We start from the raw sequence: 16,620 nt of genomic DNA on the forward strand, positions 1-16,620 counted from the left end.
TCTATCATATGGCTCCCAATGGCTTCTGAAGCAAACTTCAGAAATTTCAGTCTGGATTGCAGTGGATTGGTCATGTGGTTGGGCTGGTGCTCAATCTGAACTATGGAACTCCAGGATTGGTTATCTTCATGCTTCATGACCATCCTAACCTTGCAGGGAATGTAAGATCACGGACTGGCCCCAATGTATACTGGTCTATTTCCTTTTTCCTTGACTCCTTTCTTTTCTAGCCCAGAGGTTTGCACACATAGGAGCTCTCACCTCCCTTTCTCATATTATTCTATTTCCTTTGGCATAACCCAGACCTTTTTGTTCTGACTTCCTCAATAGGTCTTTAGAAACTTAATAGAGGAAGACAGATAGTTCAGCTTCATTGAAGCAAAATAGAAAGTTCTTACATTGTAACTTAATGATGTTTAAAAAAACACTTTTGTGGGCAGTTTGGGTGGGAAAGCAGTCTGGAAAGCCCATTGTTGCAAGGAGTCAGTTTGCTCTAGTGGTTAATGTGTGGCCTAAACCATCAGTTCTAGTCTCCCGCTTAAGCACAGAGACCAGATAGATAAATAATCTCTCTTTCTCTCTCCTTCCCCCCTCTCCGTCCCTCCCTTCTCTCTCTCTCTCTCTCCCCCCCTCCCCCAAACTACCACATATGATTGTTATGAAAAAAATTGTGAGGAATTGTGTACTATGCATATTGCCTTCATTTCTACCCCCATTCTTTAGGACAGGACATAAATCTAATGACTAAATAAAAAATAAATGTTAAGTGTTGGATGGAGCATGAACCTCTATGGTTGTGAACAGTTTATTGATTTAATGTCTCTCAGTGGATCAATTGCAAGTTATTCAAAACAAATCAGCAATTTGTCAGCCAGCAGAGAACATCACATGCCGTCAACCAGTGGCCAGCTGCTAGGAGAGTGTGTCATACCCAGGTAGAACTATTACTAAAGCAAAACAAAGCATTTGTGACTAATATTCTAGGGTGCCGAATAGCCGTTTTGAATCATAGCTGGAAAATAGCTGTGAAAGAAAAAGAACTATCAAGAAAGAATGGCTGAAAAAGTTGGCCTCCCCATTACACTTCTCATTGTCAAGACAGAACAGACTGCCCAAGCAGATTGACTCCAAGTCACTCTCCCTACAGCCTTCCTGGCCAATGGGGAAAGTTCTAGTGAAACAGTGAAATCTTCTAGGGGTTCATGGATTGTTAGACACTTTCTAGAGAAAGCGGGTAGGGAGTTTGTATTCTTAAAACACTAATTTTTGTCCCAATAATAATCTCATGGATAAGGAGATTTAGTAGGCTAGTACCTAATAGGACTAATGAGTTTCACATAAGCATGGGTTTCATGTATTAATATCAGAAGCAATAATATCAAATACTTAAAACGGGGTATTTTTAGTTCAAAATGATATTACATTTGAAATATTTGGTACACTACTTCAAATTATTTACATAAATGCTATTAGGCAGCTAACAATAGATTAGTAAACAGAGAATCAAATCTTGTATAGGTACTCCTCAACTTACAATTGTTTGTTTAGTGGTTCTTCAAAGTTACAATAGCATTGGAAAAGTGACTTTTAACTGGTCCTTGCACTTGCAACTGCCAGCATTCCCACAGTCATGTGATTAAAATTCAGGTGCTTGGCAATTGACATGAATTTGCAGAATCCCAGAGTCATGTGATCACTATTTGTGACTGTCCCAACTGGCTTCCAACAAGCAGAAAATCCTCTGCATGATTCACTTAACTGCAGTGATTTGCTTAACAATTATGACAAAAAGGATGTTAAATTGGTTGGGAGTCACTTAACAATGCCTTGCTTAAAAATGGAAATTGTGGTCCCAATTGTCACTGTAAATCAAGGACTACTTATATAGTATACAGGTAATCCCTGTATGAACGTTCCCTTAGCAAATGTTTGAAGTTATGCAATAAGCGCAATTATAATTATAAATTCATCATATCTCAAATTGTAGGAGTTTTCATTCAAGCATTTTAAATCATTTTGAAGTAGACCAAATTATATTCACCTGTTGATTAGAACTTGAAAAAGTTTAGGTAAATCACTCTCTTTAAAAGCATTGTATTTTTTTCAGATATTGTGATAATGCTATCTTCACCAAGTTGTTCAAAATTATAAACTGATCACTATCATTAGGATTAAACACCACAAGGGTTAGAATTGCAGAATGAAATCAAATTAAATTGTTTCCTGTTAATTGAGGAGGAGCATATCAGTAATTCTTGTGTTCAATTAATGGTTTATATAAATTGTTTTATCAACTGTACAATTTGTGAATCATATGTAGTTGCCTCATAATGGCTATGTACCCAATTGTACATTTAGATATGTTCCTAATTATTAGGTATAATTACCTAATTATACATTTAGAGATGTTCATACACCTTATGGTTTTTGAAAATTTGGGTGTCCTATCTCAAAAGTGACAGTGAAGGATAGATAGTAGAAGAAAGGAATTAGATGTCTCCAATGGGTTAGTTAGTATTAATACAGAGCACTTTTTAAATTAGAAGTGCCATTTCCCCCCCAAGGAATAATCATCTTCTGAGATGAAGAAGAACACACGAGCCCATTCCTATGCTCAGTTTGACTTGCTTATGAAACCTGTTCCAAACTTCTCTTTTTTGAGCATGACTTGCTCATAGAAACTGCTGGAATGTATTTAAATGCAGTAGTTGTCCCCTTTAAAATTACGTTTCCTGAAATGGCAGCAGTTAGCAAATTGAACGATCAGAGCCGCTCAGTTATATAAGGAAGGTATGTGTGAATCAGCATTACACTCACAGCAAGAAATTCCATCTCAGGTCTGATAACTGGATGAAAAGGGAGGGAGGAAAACCATCTGGTTCTCAAGAAAACCCATGGGAGAAAAAGGTATTCTGTTCATTTCCCCACACTCCCAGTCCACCCCTCCCCAATATCCATAGCACTCTTTGGCATTGCCAATTGACACTTGCAGAGAAACATAAGGCTTCATTTTCTACCCCAATGAGAAAATGACCTGGAGGTTAGGAAGAAAATGAGTCTCTCTAGCAGTTGCCCTTGCTGAAAACATGTCTTCTACTTAAAGAATTATAGCCCTAAAGAATTTTGGAGTAGAGAGTGCTGAAATTCTTTAGCTTCCTTGCAATTCCTAGCAAGCCATTAAGTTTAGTGTGTTTATAACAATGAAGGCTCAAAGCTGTCCTGCTTAAAAGAAAAGCAGTTAGCAATGTAAGTTTCATTCTCCTTAACTACAGGGAGGATCCTACAAAATGATGCCTTCAGTTTTATTTTAGAAGTAATTCATTTTGGAAAGAACAAAAAGGAAAACCTTGTTTTTAAAATAAATACATTGAGTTAATGCTATTATTACAGCCTGCAACCTAAATTGTTTTGCTGAGGAGGAAACGCCTCTGCAGGAGGAAAGGTTACAGCTGCTTATCACTAAACTGTACTTGACCATCTCCTTACAAAATAGGGAACCAATGTTTCTTTTCAAAAGAGCTTAAGTGGACAAGAAATAATGTTTTTAGTAGAACAGATTTTCTTTGTATCTAGAATGTTGTAGCATTTTAATAATAAGAATGATGATAAAATTGAGGCATACATTTATTCATTTAAGAAGATAGATGTGTCACCATCTTCTAAAAATATATACAAGAAGAAAACCTTCTAATGTTAAATAGGTCACGTTTTTTCTTGTGCAGTAGGAAGGTCTTTGGGTACCCATCATTGGTTTATACCACAAATAGTAGACAATTTTGGGAAACACTCAAATTTTGGCATGAAGAACATATTGGGATTTCTATCTCAAAAAGTGTGGCTAACAACAATGCATAATTTACCAGGATGCAAAGCTATTTAAGAAATTCCCTGCAATCATTTTACCATCCAGTTTTTGCCTTTCTTCCCTAAGTAGGTGGACTCCCTTCTAAACAAAGCTTTGGTCTAGAGTTTAGACCACACTTGAAGAATTTTTCCAAAGTCTACAGAGGTTTCCTTGTAATTAAAGCTAGAGCTGGCACAGTACTTTATGTCATGCCAGTTTTGTGGGGTTTTTAAAATAAAAAAATAATTTAATTTAGCTTAATTAAGTTAGATCAGGCAGAGGACCTCAGATGTCCTACAAGTACTACATTCTGTCTTCCTAGTCATAACATTTGTCCATTTAGTACCCCTATGTAGAAGCCAGGAGGGGTATAAATCAAGGAGTGCTTATGAAATGTGTGATAAAACCGTCACCATATGGATGGCTTTTATGGCTATTTTTTGAGACTATTCCTGAACAATAAACTATTCCTTAACATCATGTTTGTTAGCTGGTCAGTTAACAGTGAAAGTATGATAGGAATAAATTAAAAATTATGGGATAACTAATTAATATTAAGATCTTGAAAGATTTTAAAGTTGGTTCTACTCAGGACAATTTTAGCACTTTGGTATCAGGATTACTTTGGAAGGAACAGAAAGAATGAATAGGGGACAGTGACTGATATTCCAGAGGAAGACACAGCTTATCTATTGACTAATTATGGAGACTAATGGCTTGGGATTTATATTGAGACCTTCAAACTGCCTGGATGAAGTTGATTAGGTCTCTTCTTGACTCTTTAACAGAAGCTATTAAACTGTTGAACTATTCTTAGATTTGTAAAAGGCTTTCATGCAAAGTATTTTTTTCAGGATTTCTAGAACATTTAATTGCATAAATGCTATGTAGGCAGTAGGATCCTTTGGAATTCTACCTGTTTGTCATAATCATTATCAAAGATTTTTACCTTTGAGTTATACTAAAATTATTGAAATGTAATTACTGTGGAAACAAAATGCTTATCAGAGCTGATTACATTTTTGAAGTGTATAGGTTGGAACTTCTATGGATGGTTTCTTAGTCATTTCCGTAGGATTGTTAATAGGCTAGAATAAAGTGAAAGGTATTGTATGTTTAGGTAATTGTAACTTTGAAAAGGATTGGGTTACTAAAGCATATTTTAGCATGTAGATTTAAATTATCAGTTATTTTATAACACATAATAAAATTCATTGATTATCAAAATAAAATAAAATGCTGAGTTATAGCTGCATATGATTGCTTCTCAAAACATTTTAGAAAATTAAATTATTTTAGGATAAATCTGATTACATTGGCTACTATGTTGGATAAATGTAGAATGACCCAACATTTCTCAGTTGAATTCTTCTCCCCCATCTCATATATTAGGACCTTATTTTAGAGAAAACCATATATCTTTTAAAAATCCTTGTTCTAGATACTAGGCTAGATACAATAGGCTAGATACAATATACTTAGGCATGGACATTTGTTTACAAACAGCATTGAGCTGACACAACATAGGAAGCCAAAGCTAAGCAGAGTATGTTATGAATCAGCACAGTGGATCAATGGAGTCAGTGGAAAGAGATGCTGTTGCTGAAAGCAGAATTCATTGATTAGATTTAGGTTTAGTACCCACATGTTGGACTACCCTGCATTTTTTGCTTGCTTATGTAAATTCTATTTTAAAAGCTTAACAAATTGTATTGGCATTTTGTGAAAACTATTTCAGTTTTTGTTATTGCGAACTGGAATGTCCTTTACTATAACAGCTAACAGCATTTTAAATAGCAAAACCAATGGTCATCTGCTCTGCTACATTCCTTATGTTTTTAAGGAATTAAATATGAGATTGTATCCAAGAGTGGGTTCTAGCTGGCGTTACTGTTGGTTCGCTTGTGGGGACGCTTTGTGTGCGTGCTGGATGCGCGCTGTGCGTGCATGCACAGTTCAATAGAAATTCAATAGAAATTTCTATTGAAATTTCAATAGAAATTAAAAAACAAGATGGCAGCAGCGACTGCGGTGACCGGGGAACTGGTTTGGAGGCGTGGCCAGCCTGGGCCTCTGCTGGTTCTGTGACCCAGCCATCATGCCACTACCAGTTCGGCCGAACCAGACCAAGCCTGTAGGAACCCACCACTGATCGTATCGTATAGTTGCAAAGAAACTACAGTTCACTTATTATTTTTAATAAAGCTTTTGTTTAAGAAAAAGTAGCACATGCCATATAATGCAATTTTCAATATAATTAAATTTTTAAAAAATCTTCTCATTTAAATTACCAGTTTCTTTACTTTTTTATAAATTAAATAATGGTACTGATTCATATTTGTGATGGTTGCACTGTCCCAGGATCATGTGATCCCCTTTTGCAAACTTCCGACAAGCAAAGTTCTAACAATGAATCAGTGGAACAGAAGTTGCCTCCAGAAGTTGTGAATGCCCCAACTCTGGAAGTCTTTAAGAAGATGTTGTATAGCCATTTGTCTGGAACGGTATAGGGTTTCCTGCCTAGGCAGGGGGTTGGACTAGAAGATCTCCAAGGTCCCTTCCAACTCTACTATTGTATTGTATTGTTTCAAAGTCAATTGGGAAGCCAGATTTACCAACTTTTACAACTACAGTGATTCACTGTAAAAATGTCATGCTATATTCATATTATATGATGCATTGTACTGTACTTTGAAACTCAGAATCTATGGTTTATATGATAATTATATCTTTGTTTTATTTTCTTTGAAAATGTTTTTATGTCTTAGTTACAGTAGGAAATAGGACATCTTCACATAACTGAACATGGATATTTTCCAAGTCTGGTCAAGTTATTTTAGCAGTTGAAGCAAAAAATTGTTCAAATTTGTTTCCTTCTGTGACAGAAAAATAAAGGAATTAACAGTTTACAGCTTGTTTACAAACCATTTCTATGATTCATTTGTAGCTTTATTTTGCATCACGATAGAGCCAATTTTGCATTCATTCTATTGTAAGGAAAGTTGTAGGAAAATATCTTTCAAATAAACTCCCGTAGATGCTGATTAAATTTAGTCAGGGTTCCTATTTCCTCACAGTCTGCAACTGACTACAAACTACAGATCTTCTGGCCTACAACATTCTGAATATGATGTATTTATTACTTATGTTTTGGAAAGCTGCTGATAGGTGTTGACATATTTATGGCAGATTGATTTCTAACTTTTTAAAATAAATTTCAACAGAAACAATGTCAGATATGATAATGTAAGACTTATTAACTAAATAAAATTTGATCAGGGTTGTGTTGAATTTGTAATCTGACCTGTATCTCTAATGTGGAGGAAAAGTGTGGTAGAGATTAAAAATTAATTTATGTGCTGGTAGCAAATAATGCATTGTTTTGTGTGATGGCATTTGTTAACAGGAAATGTATTAAATACTGTTACTGCTTCAAAAGCAATGAGAGCAATGTGTAAAATTCACAAAATGTTCCAATTCCAATGAATGTTGCAAATCCCTAATAGAAAGGTTTTGTCCATTAATTTTTAGGTGTAGTGGCCATTTCTAGATTAATTTTGACATACAGCCAGAATTTTTAAAATTTTAATTCTAATCAGTGTGCACATTGGTTAAGTGAAATTGTGACTGTGTTTTTGATCTTATTTCACCTTTTCTTTGCTGTGCAGACCTGCAAAGATTGTAAATGTAAGTGTTAGTTGTAAAGTTATGTTTGCATCACTGTTGCAACTGCAAATAGTCACGAATGAGACAATCAATAAATGAGGACTACATGTATCTGACTTGAACTTTAGTGGCTTTGTCCAAGAAGATGACCATGTGAGTTGTTCACAGGAGCAGATTGTTATATTTCCTGGAATTTTGCAAGACAATTGAGAACAGAGCTGAGCCACAATGTCTAGCATATGGGTGTCAAACTGGTGATCTGTGGGCTGGATACGTCATGCGCAGGCCACACCCACCTCAGCTCCCCAAAGGGAAAAATGTCATGAGACATCATGGGATGGCAATGTGATGTGGCAATCTTGACACCTATGGCCTAGTATATCAGCCAGTTGTTTGACAACTAACAGTGCTGTACAGGGGTGGGTTTCAGCTGGTATGGACTGGTACGGGCCTATCGGTTGGTGAAATTTAGTATGCCTTAGCATCAGTGACGTGCGGTGAGGTTTATGACTGGTGAGGCACTGACACAGTGCTGAGTTTCAAATATTTTTAGACTTGTGGACTTCAACTCCCAGAATTCCACAGCCAGGCATGCTCAGTTCCAATTTAAAGCGACAGCATTTGTTTTTCTCCTTTGCTCCTTCTTTCTTTTTCTTTTTCGTCTCCTTCCCCTCCTTCCTCCCTCTCTCCCTTCCTCCCCCTCTCTCAAACACACACACACACACACACACACACACACACAAGTTGGATTGGACTATCTCTCCTACCCCTTCCCTCTCTCACTCACTCTCAAACAAACCCCCCCCCCACAAAAGTTGGATTGGATATCTTTTCCAGTGGCTTGAAAGCAGCTCCTCTGCCATCCCCCCCCCCCATTCCCTTGCTGCCTTTCCCAAACACCTCCACCATTGCAAATGCAGCCTGCTGTCTGGGTGGGAAATGCCTGGAACACAATAAAGCCCACCCACCACCTCCTGCTGGCAGGCTGGGGTGAGAGGAGAGGCAGAGAAGCCGGAGGGGAGCCGAGCCGAGCCTTCCAAAAGAAAGAGGCTGGGGGGAAGTGTGTGTACTACAGCATGGCTCTTTGCCTGGCTTCCTGCCTCCTCCTGTGGTCTCCTCAGTGCTCGCTTGTGCTCCCCCTCCCCAAGTGTAGTTTGATTGCAGGTGGAGCCACGTTGCCTTTTCAAACTTGTAATCAGTGAAGCTGGGCTAGATTTTTATATAGTTTTATCCAGCTGTGTGTGTGTGTGAGAGAGAAATGAATGGGGGCCTGGGGAGGAAGTCACTACACTTGGGGAGGGAGAGCAGAGTCATCCACGGTGAGGCAGCAGCTAGCTCAGCTTTTTCCTTTTACTTTTTTTTTCCATGATGAGAGTGGGGAAGCTGTGCCTCACTTGCCTCACCTGACTGCACGTCACTGCTTAGCATACCCGTTCATCCGAAGGCCCTGACAAGCCCATGTAGTGTGCGCTGCCGTCTTCTCTTTGATAGCTACCTCGTTTCCAATGAAGGTGGTGGGGAATCCATGCAGAGGAAAGAAATTGCATGGATTCTCCACCCCCTTCATTGAAAACAAGACGGCTGTCAGAGGAAAGAGCAGTATATGCCCATGAGCTTGTCCAACGAATCCTCGCCTCCTGTTTCTTCTTCGCTTGTTTGAAAAAGCCACATGGGGCACGCTCCCTTGTCTTTGGCAGCTGCCTTATTTCCAATTGGGGGAAAGAAATCCATGCTTTTCCTCCCTCTGCATGGATTCCCCCCAATTGGAAACGAGGCTGCTGTCAAAGACAAGGGAGCACACTATGCGTGGCTTCTTCAACAGGTGAAGAGGAACAGGAAGGGAGTTCCATGTGGGGCTTTTCAAACAGCCAAACTCCTGTCCTGTTCCTTCTTCGCCTGTTTGAAGAAGCCACGTGGGGCGCATTCCCTTGTCCTTCACAGCCGCCTCATTTCCAATTGGGGGGGATTCATGGAGAGGAAGGAAAAAGATGGATTTCTTTTCCCTTCCCCCAATTGGAAATGAGGTGGCTGTCAAAGACAAGGGAGCGCGCCCCATGTGGCTTCTTCAAACAGCAGAAGAAGGAAGAGGGGAGTTCCACACGGGGCTTTTCAAACAGCCAAACTCCCCTCCTGTTCCTCAGGCAGGCTGGATCGGGAACATGCACCAGGCTGTTGCTCCTCCTGCAGCCTCCGCTGTTGGTGCGACTCTTTTGAGGGGAAGAAAAAAATAATAATAAAAGGCTCTACGGCGGACCAGACTGTCATGGAGTGACCCACCCCTCTCCCCCACCCAGTGGAATTCCCCCCAAGCTTGGCTCTTCTTTATTCCTTCCTTCCCTCAGTGCCCACCAAAGCGCTGCCCCACTCAGCTGCCCTGGTTGCCGCTGTGTCCCCTCTGCGTGCCTGGACGCTGGCCTGAGGGGGAGCAAGTGATGGCAGTGTGGGGCAGCTGGCGGCGGCAGCTACTCTCCTGGGTTGGCTGTGGGTTGCACTGCTCAGCAGGCAGCGCCCCGACTCCCCCCCACTGCCTCAGCAGCAGCACCTCCCACCCTCAGAACCGAGGCTGGGAAGAAGATCGAGAGACATAGAGCCACAGATTCCCCCCTTTCCCTTGCCCCACAGCTTGCCTCCTTGGATGGGACCAGGTTGCACGCAGGGTGAGTGGAGTTTACGACCAACTTTAAAGTGAATGGGGCTGTTTGTGACTAAATGGGACAGAGAACATAGAGGGATGCAAGGGAACATGGAGGTAATCTAGTCCAATCCCTTCCCAAGCCAGGAGTCCTTACACTTCCTTCTCTTTGAGAGCTGTCAGTGGCAGACATGGGGGAAATGGTGTTTGTGTGTGAGAGAGAGAGAGAAAAAGAAAGAATGAGAAAGAGAAAGAAGGAAAGAGAAAGAAAGTTGGAGAGAGAGAGAGACAAGAAAGAAGAAAGGAAGGAAGGGAAAAAAAAGAAAGAAAACTTATGATCACAATTGAGCCCAAAATGTTGGTTGCTAAGCAAGAGCATTGTTAAGTGAGTTTCACCACATTTTCCAACTTGGCCATGCCCACTCGGTCACACAACTGCCAAGTCACTCCCACCCAGTCACATGACTGCCGAGCCACTCCCACAAAACAGGCCACACTTACAGAATAGGTTCTAAAAAATTTTGAAACCCACCACTGGTGATGTAGCAGTGGTGATAGTAACAGACCCAGAAAAACTGGTTGTTAAACATTTGTCAGCCTACCATTGGCTGTGATCCTTTAATTTTCATGGGAAAAAATTCAAGGCAACTAAACATGGAATCTATTTGACTGTTATGGCATCCTAGTGGTCACATGATCAAAATCCAGACATTTGGCAACTGGTATGTATTTATGATGATTGCAGTGTTATGGGGTCAAGTGATCATCTTTTGTGAACTTCTGGGAAGCAACAGGGAAGCCAGATTCATTTAACATCTGTGCTACTAACTTGACAATTGCTAAGATTCACTTAACAATTGTGTCAGGAAAGATTGTAAAATGGAGCAAAGCTTACTTAACAACTGTCTTGATTAGCAATGGAAATTTTGGGCTCAAAAATTACCAATTATCTGTGGCCACTGGACCAAATATATTTGTCTGTAAGAATTATACACATAAGTATATTTGTGTGCATATGTATCCATATGGCAAGAGGAAATCAAATTAGTTTTTCAAGCATTGACCTGCAAGATTATCAATACTCCATTGATCCAAGGTGTTACCTCCTATTTTCATTGGAGTTTAGGTGACAAAATGCAGTTATCAGCTGCAAAAGACTGTGTTAGAGAGAAAAAGAGAGAATTCCTCCAATCTTATTAGTGCTACCATTTTTTTTATCAACTGCCAGTTATATTGTTTAAAGAGCTGTCCTCAACTATTCGTTAGTTGAAGTCTCTTATGCGACTTACAGTCTGCAATGTGGCTTGCTAAAAGCATGATATATCTAACAGTTTTCAATTCAGGTGAGCAGATTTATAGAACTGTTTCATTCGTAAAGCACTCATAACTTGGCATTCTTTCACTATTCAAGAATTAGCTTCTTTTTTTACATCCTACTACTATCACATAACCATCAGTCATCTCCAAACCTGCACACTTTTGGTGCTACATCTTGTAGGGTTTCCACCTACCAGATTTTCTTTTAAGTGAAGGCTTTTTTTGTGTGCAATCACCATGCCCCATTTATGAAATTTTATGGAATTTTTAATGCTATTTCCATCTAATTTTTCTGTCTTTTTTCTTATCATAGAAAATCTATCAATGAGGAAGGATGTCTGGTAGTCCAAGAAACAATGATACTTAAATATAAATCCTTGTTCTTAGGAGGTCTGTATCCTTTAGCATTAAGATAAACTCATTCATGTAAGTTCTTGGCCAATCTAGACTGAGAACCTACTGACAGAAAGGCTTTGCAATAATTTGGATTTCTTCTGAATTAAAAAAAAAATGAGTTTTTTTTCAAATGTCTTGCAAATAAATGCTTCCACCAAGTTTTCTTCCACTTGCCAATTTAGGAACTTTTAATGCTGCAATTGAGCACAAGTTATGCTATACTCTTTTTCCAAAAGATTCCCTTATATTATTCCCTCTTTGAACCTTCCCCAACAGTACTGAGCTATAGGACCTTGATTGCAGTCCTTGAAATCTCTAAAAAATAGTTACAAAATAATAATTATTAAAATTGGGGAAATCATTATAGTTACTGATCAATCCTTAACTAAATGTAGACATGTCAGCACACAGTTTGTTCACTGCCTCTCATTCATGCTTGAGAGTATCAGGTTGTTAATATCTGGTTCAGAAATATTGATGTATCCAAAATACCATATTCTCTTTCTTTTTGCCTCTTAGAAGCCAGATTGTTAGCTCATAAAAATTGGATCATGAGAATATTTGTGTTGCTGTATCATCACAAAGAGAAATGCTAGAATGAATTACCTGGCATTATACTAAGAGAGATGTCTGATAAAATTGAATTGTAACCTATGTAAAAATGCTTAAGCACATATGTACGCCAAATAGTTAAATATTAAAACTGTAGCCTTAATCTGGGTTTCTTATGATGCATAAATTGATAAAAGACTTTTGTTTATTGCTGCCCATTGTGAAATGGGTGTTATATATTTGATGTAATTAACTGTTCTTTAGGCATAGCATACAGGTAAATTGTTCTGTGCAGAATAGAGGTTGATGTTTCATTGTGTAAGAATTGGCATTTAGAAATAATTGCAACCTAATAAAATAGTCTGCTTTTCTTCTTTTTTACATAGCAAAAGCTTTTTTTTAAAAAAGTGTCAGGATACAGTATATCATTATATAATACCAGGTCTTCAGATAAAGAAGATGACATTCTGGCTTTTTTTTCCCATTGAATCAATGTTTTGCCCTTTGATTATTTTATTATTTATAGCAGTTACACATGACAAATTTAATCTTGTTTAACCAATTTGGAACACTGATCTTATCTTCAAACTTCTTCAATTCCTCCACAAGAATGAGATGCAGTTCCTGTGAAAATATAAAAACAACATACTTTAGAAAGGAAATGGAGTCAGTGAGAGCTATGCATAGTAGAATGAGTTATAAGACTGCCAAGTTTGACAAGGTCACACTTCTTCACATTCCATCATTGTCAGATTTCCAAGCTCATGTTGCTGAGAATAGCAACAAGCAAAACAGATATTTTTTTTTCTCTCCAGAGGACTACCCCAAACATCTAAATTAAGGAAACATGGTAGAAATTGGTGAAAAGTGTGATCTACTTGATATTCAATTCTGTGTTGAAAGAAAAAGAATTAAGTTTTTATTTTCTAATAATTATCTATCCATTGTTGATCCTAATTCTGCAGCATATGAAGCAAACCTTTTCTCTACCTAAGAAAACAAGCTCCAAAATAACCAGCAAGGTAATTAGAGAAGATTTTTAATAGAAATAGATTGTTTATTAAATCACAGACAGTAATATATGCTTTGAGAGTTCATCAAATTTACCTCATATAATAAACATTATTTAGTTATTGGCTGTAACAGATTTGCTCTGCCATTTTATACCAATGTTTTTGAGGTATCTTAATATTTGGAGCCCAGCTAGTGGCAACTGTTGATCTGACTAATTTTGAGAAGCTAACAGGGTGAGACAGTGTTAGTATTTAGATAGAAAACATCCTGGAAGAAGGCAACAACAAATCACGTATGAATTGTGCCAAAAATATCTACAAGGAGGTGTCTGTGTAGTCATTAGGAGTTGAGCTTGACTCTACAGAGTCTTTATCTTAATATTTGGAATTTCAAACCGGCTCTCCTTATTTGGCAAAGAGGCCTGTGGAGTTTCATGGTTAGGTGATTGATTGTCTGGGTATTCCTGCCTCTCCCTCTCCTTTCATATTCCCCTTTTTTCCATTGCCTTTCCTGTGTGGGTGACTTCCTTTGTAGAATAAGTAAAGGCTTCACTTAATGAAACATGAAGCAGTCAAGTTACTAACTGGTACACCAGGATGCTCTTATTCTATGTTGCAAGTTCTGAACTTTTCCCCATTTGTTTTCCAGGTTCTTTTCAGAACATTGTTTCTAAAACAGAAGGAGGCAACTATTTTGATCCATGAGTCTATTTGAGCTTGAGAAATCAAATAAAAAAGTTGCCATGGGGGTTGGAGGATCTAAAAGCTGATGTCATGAATACAGCCTTTCATAAAACACTCATTTACTGGAAGACAAGGTAGTGAGGCTGCTTTCAGCCTTGCCCATTAGCCCCGGGATGTTTTCTTCAATTAATCTTTCTTTTATCTTTTTCTTTTAAGACGATGAGTGTACTTTTAAGCAAAGCATTTGGGTTGTAGTCACTTGTTCTTTTTTGCACTTCCACACAGCATCTTTATACCAGGTCAGAATCCGCATTTAAATGGATCAATCTTGTAATGTCAGTTAAGTTTGAAAACTGACTTGGGATTTTGATATAGTGTGTTGAAATCAAAGTAATGCTGGGTGTTTAAGTATGCAGTTCTGGAGTACTCCATGAGTACCCCATTCTCACATTGGTAGAAACTTACCTCATTCCTCTTCTTGGCTTGTTTCTCTGCCATCTGTCCATAGAAGGTAAGCTGCCAAGATTGGCAGTATTTTGAAGATGGTGAAAGTAAAAATGACAGCAGTTTGTTTTTAAAATGCCTTTTCAGGAAGTGGAAATTGTGACGTGGAGAAATAGAATTCATATGAATGCCTTTATAGGATGGCATTCATAAGATGAATTCTAGATTAGACCTAGAAAATAAAGATACTATAAGTTTATTACTTTGTAGGACACTATATTTCTATGAATGGATCTTTGCAGATCTTAAGGGAAATGACTATATTGCCTGCTGTATTCTTCAAAGTTTTGCAGTTAGAAACTGTTATGCTATAAGCATATATCGACTCAACATCTGAAAAGTCATTTGCTGGATACTTGTCTGTCTACGTCTTCAGCTTGAGTATCTACTTGAGAGAATATATGAAATGTCAGTAAAATATAACCAATTCTCTACAACTGTGGCACTAGCTTTGGATATTGGGATGGAGCACAATACCACATTGGCCTGGTGCATTTATAATACCACAACATAATATAGTTTATTTATTTTTGGTTCAGCATTATGGGTAAATCCATCCAATATGGCTTAGAGTTATGTCTGATCCAAATCTATTATCACTTTTCAAGCCCATGGTTTTTAAAAAATGTGATTTGAAAGAAAGGGGAATTAGCTGTCCATAAATCAGGAGCTGCATTGGAGAGTAGGAAATTCATTTTCTTTTTTGCCATTTCCCAGCACAATGCATGGTTTACAGTTAGTGGTATGGAACATATAATAAATCATCTTTAATAAATTATCTTTTCAAATCACCAGCTAATAAATCCACCATACTCTATTTTGTGGACATCACTCCTACCTTGATGTATGTTCCCAATAAATTAATTTTTCACATTTCTTTGTCTGTAAATATATTTTTAATGATTAGAATAAAAATAAAGGTTTCCAGGTGCCATATTGAGTGGATGGACTCTTTTATCCATTCTAAGACCACATGATGAAGTGGAATATAGGTAAAATAAACATCATTGCCAGAGTGTGCAAACTCTCCAAGAAACCGCTATTGAAATCGAGAAGTTCTTAATATAAAAGAAAATCCATATTTTTCTAACAGCCATGTCTTAAAAGTAGAAAGCTGCTAGATGACCTTTTGAAAGGTTTTATGAGAATAGAATATTATTTAATGGAATGTTGATATTAATTTCATTCTGGGTTGTGAAGTTTCAAGAAGTGTGATTCTTTCTTGAAAAAGCTATGGCTTGGCTAGAGTGTGAGTATGCACCACTCTATTGTAATTGTGCTGCTATTTTTGTAAAATCTTTGCTATGCCCATGGGCAGGAAAGCTGGTTCAGAACAACAGTGCTTTTTTCAAAAAGCAAGTCACAGTCTACAATGAATGGAGGAGGTTGGCTTTTTCTAAACTTTGAAATAATCTAATGGTTAAGATGTAGTGCTAGGATTTTGTTCCCTCTGTTCTATGAAGCTTTTGGCATAGCCCTTTAATTCTAACTATTTCTTAAACCTTAGGCCTGTGTTGCAAGTGATGTCAAGTGCTTTACTAGAAAACACATTGGCATTTTTGTTGTTTGTAAAGTTTTTTTTTAAGGCTAATAGCAATGAGGGAAGAGCAGATTCCATGAAGCCCATGACTGGGAAAAGAACAGTTAAGCTAATATTCCTCTAGGCCAGGGGTTCCCAACCTCTGTGTTGTGGCCCACTAGTGGGCCGTGAGCTTTTGCAACCGGGCCACAGAAATGACGGGCGAATGCATGCCTGCACATGAGCATCGTGTCTCCACTTGTGTGAGCAGCAGTCTAGCTGGATGACTGCTGGATGTGTGTGTACGCATGTGGTGTATGTCCATGTATGTATGTTTATCCTTAATCTCATATCTTCCAGATGTGTCAATTTACACCTGGAAATTCTTTTTGATCAGCTTCACTCAATTTTTAACTCCAGGTTGTGGATTTCTTTGAGGTTTATGGGATATCGTCATTCTATCATGACTCTTAAAATCTTGTCTGCCTCGATT

General features: G+C 38.1%; 1 protein-coding gene across 7 annotated transcripts in view; it reads left to right on the top strand.

The window, feature by feature from the left end:
- The window catches only part of NEBL (nebulette), a 182,281-nt gene that overhangs the window by 52,157 nt on the left and 113,504 nt on the right, over window positions 1–16,620 (top strand). For 5 of the 7 annotated variants that reach the window (XM_081971688.1, XM_081971689.1, XM_081971691.1 and 2 more), the window contains exon 1: window positions 2,817–2,907. The exons of the other annotated variants lie outside the window; for them this stretch is intronic. The gene's annotated coding sequence lies outside the window, so the exon portion shown is untranslated. Of the gene's footprint in view, window positions 1–2,816; window positions 2,908–16,620 lie in introns of those variants that run through there. 7 annotated transcript variants of the gene reach the window in all.

The sequence above is a fragment of the Natrix helvetica genome, assembly GCF_964273705.1.
Source record: "Natrix helvetica genome assembly, chromosome: Z".
Lineage (NCBI taxonomy): Eukaryota > Metazoa > Chordata > Lepidosauria > Squamata > Natricidae > Natrix > Natrix helvetica.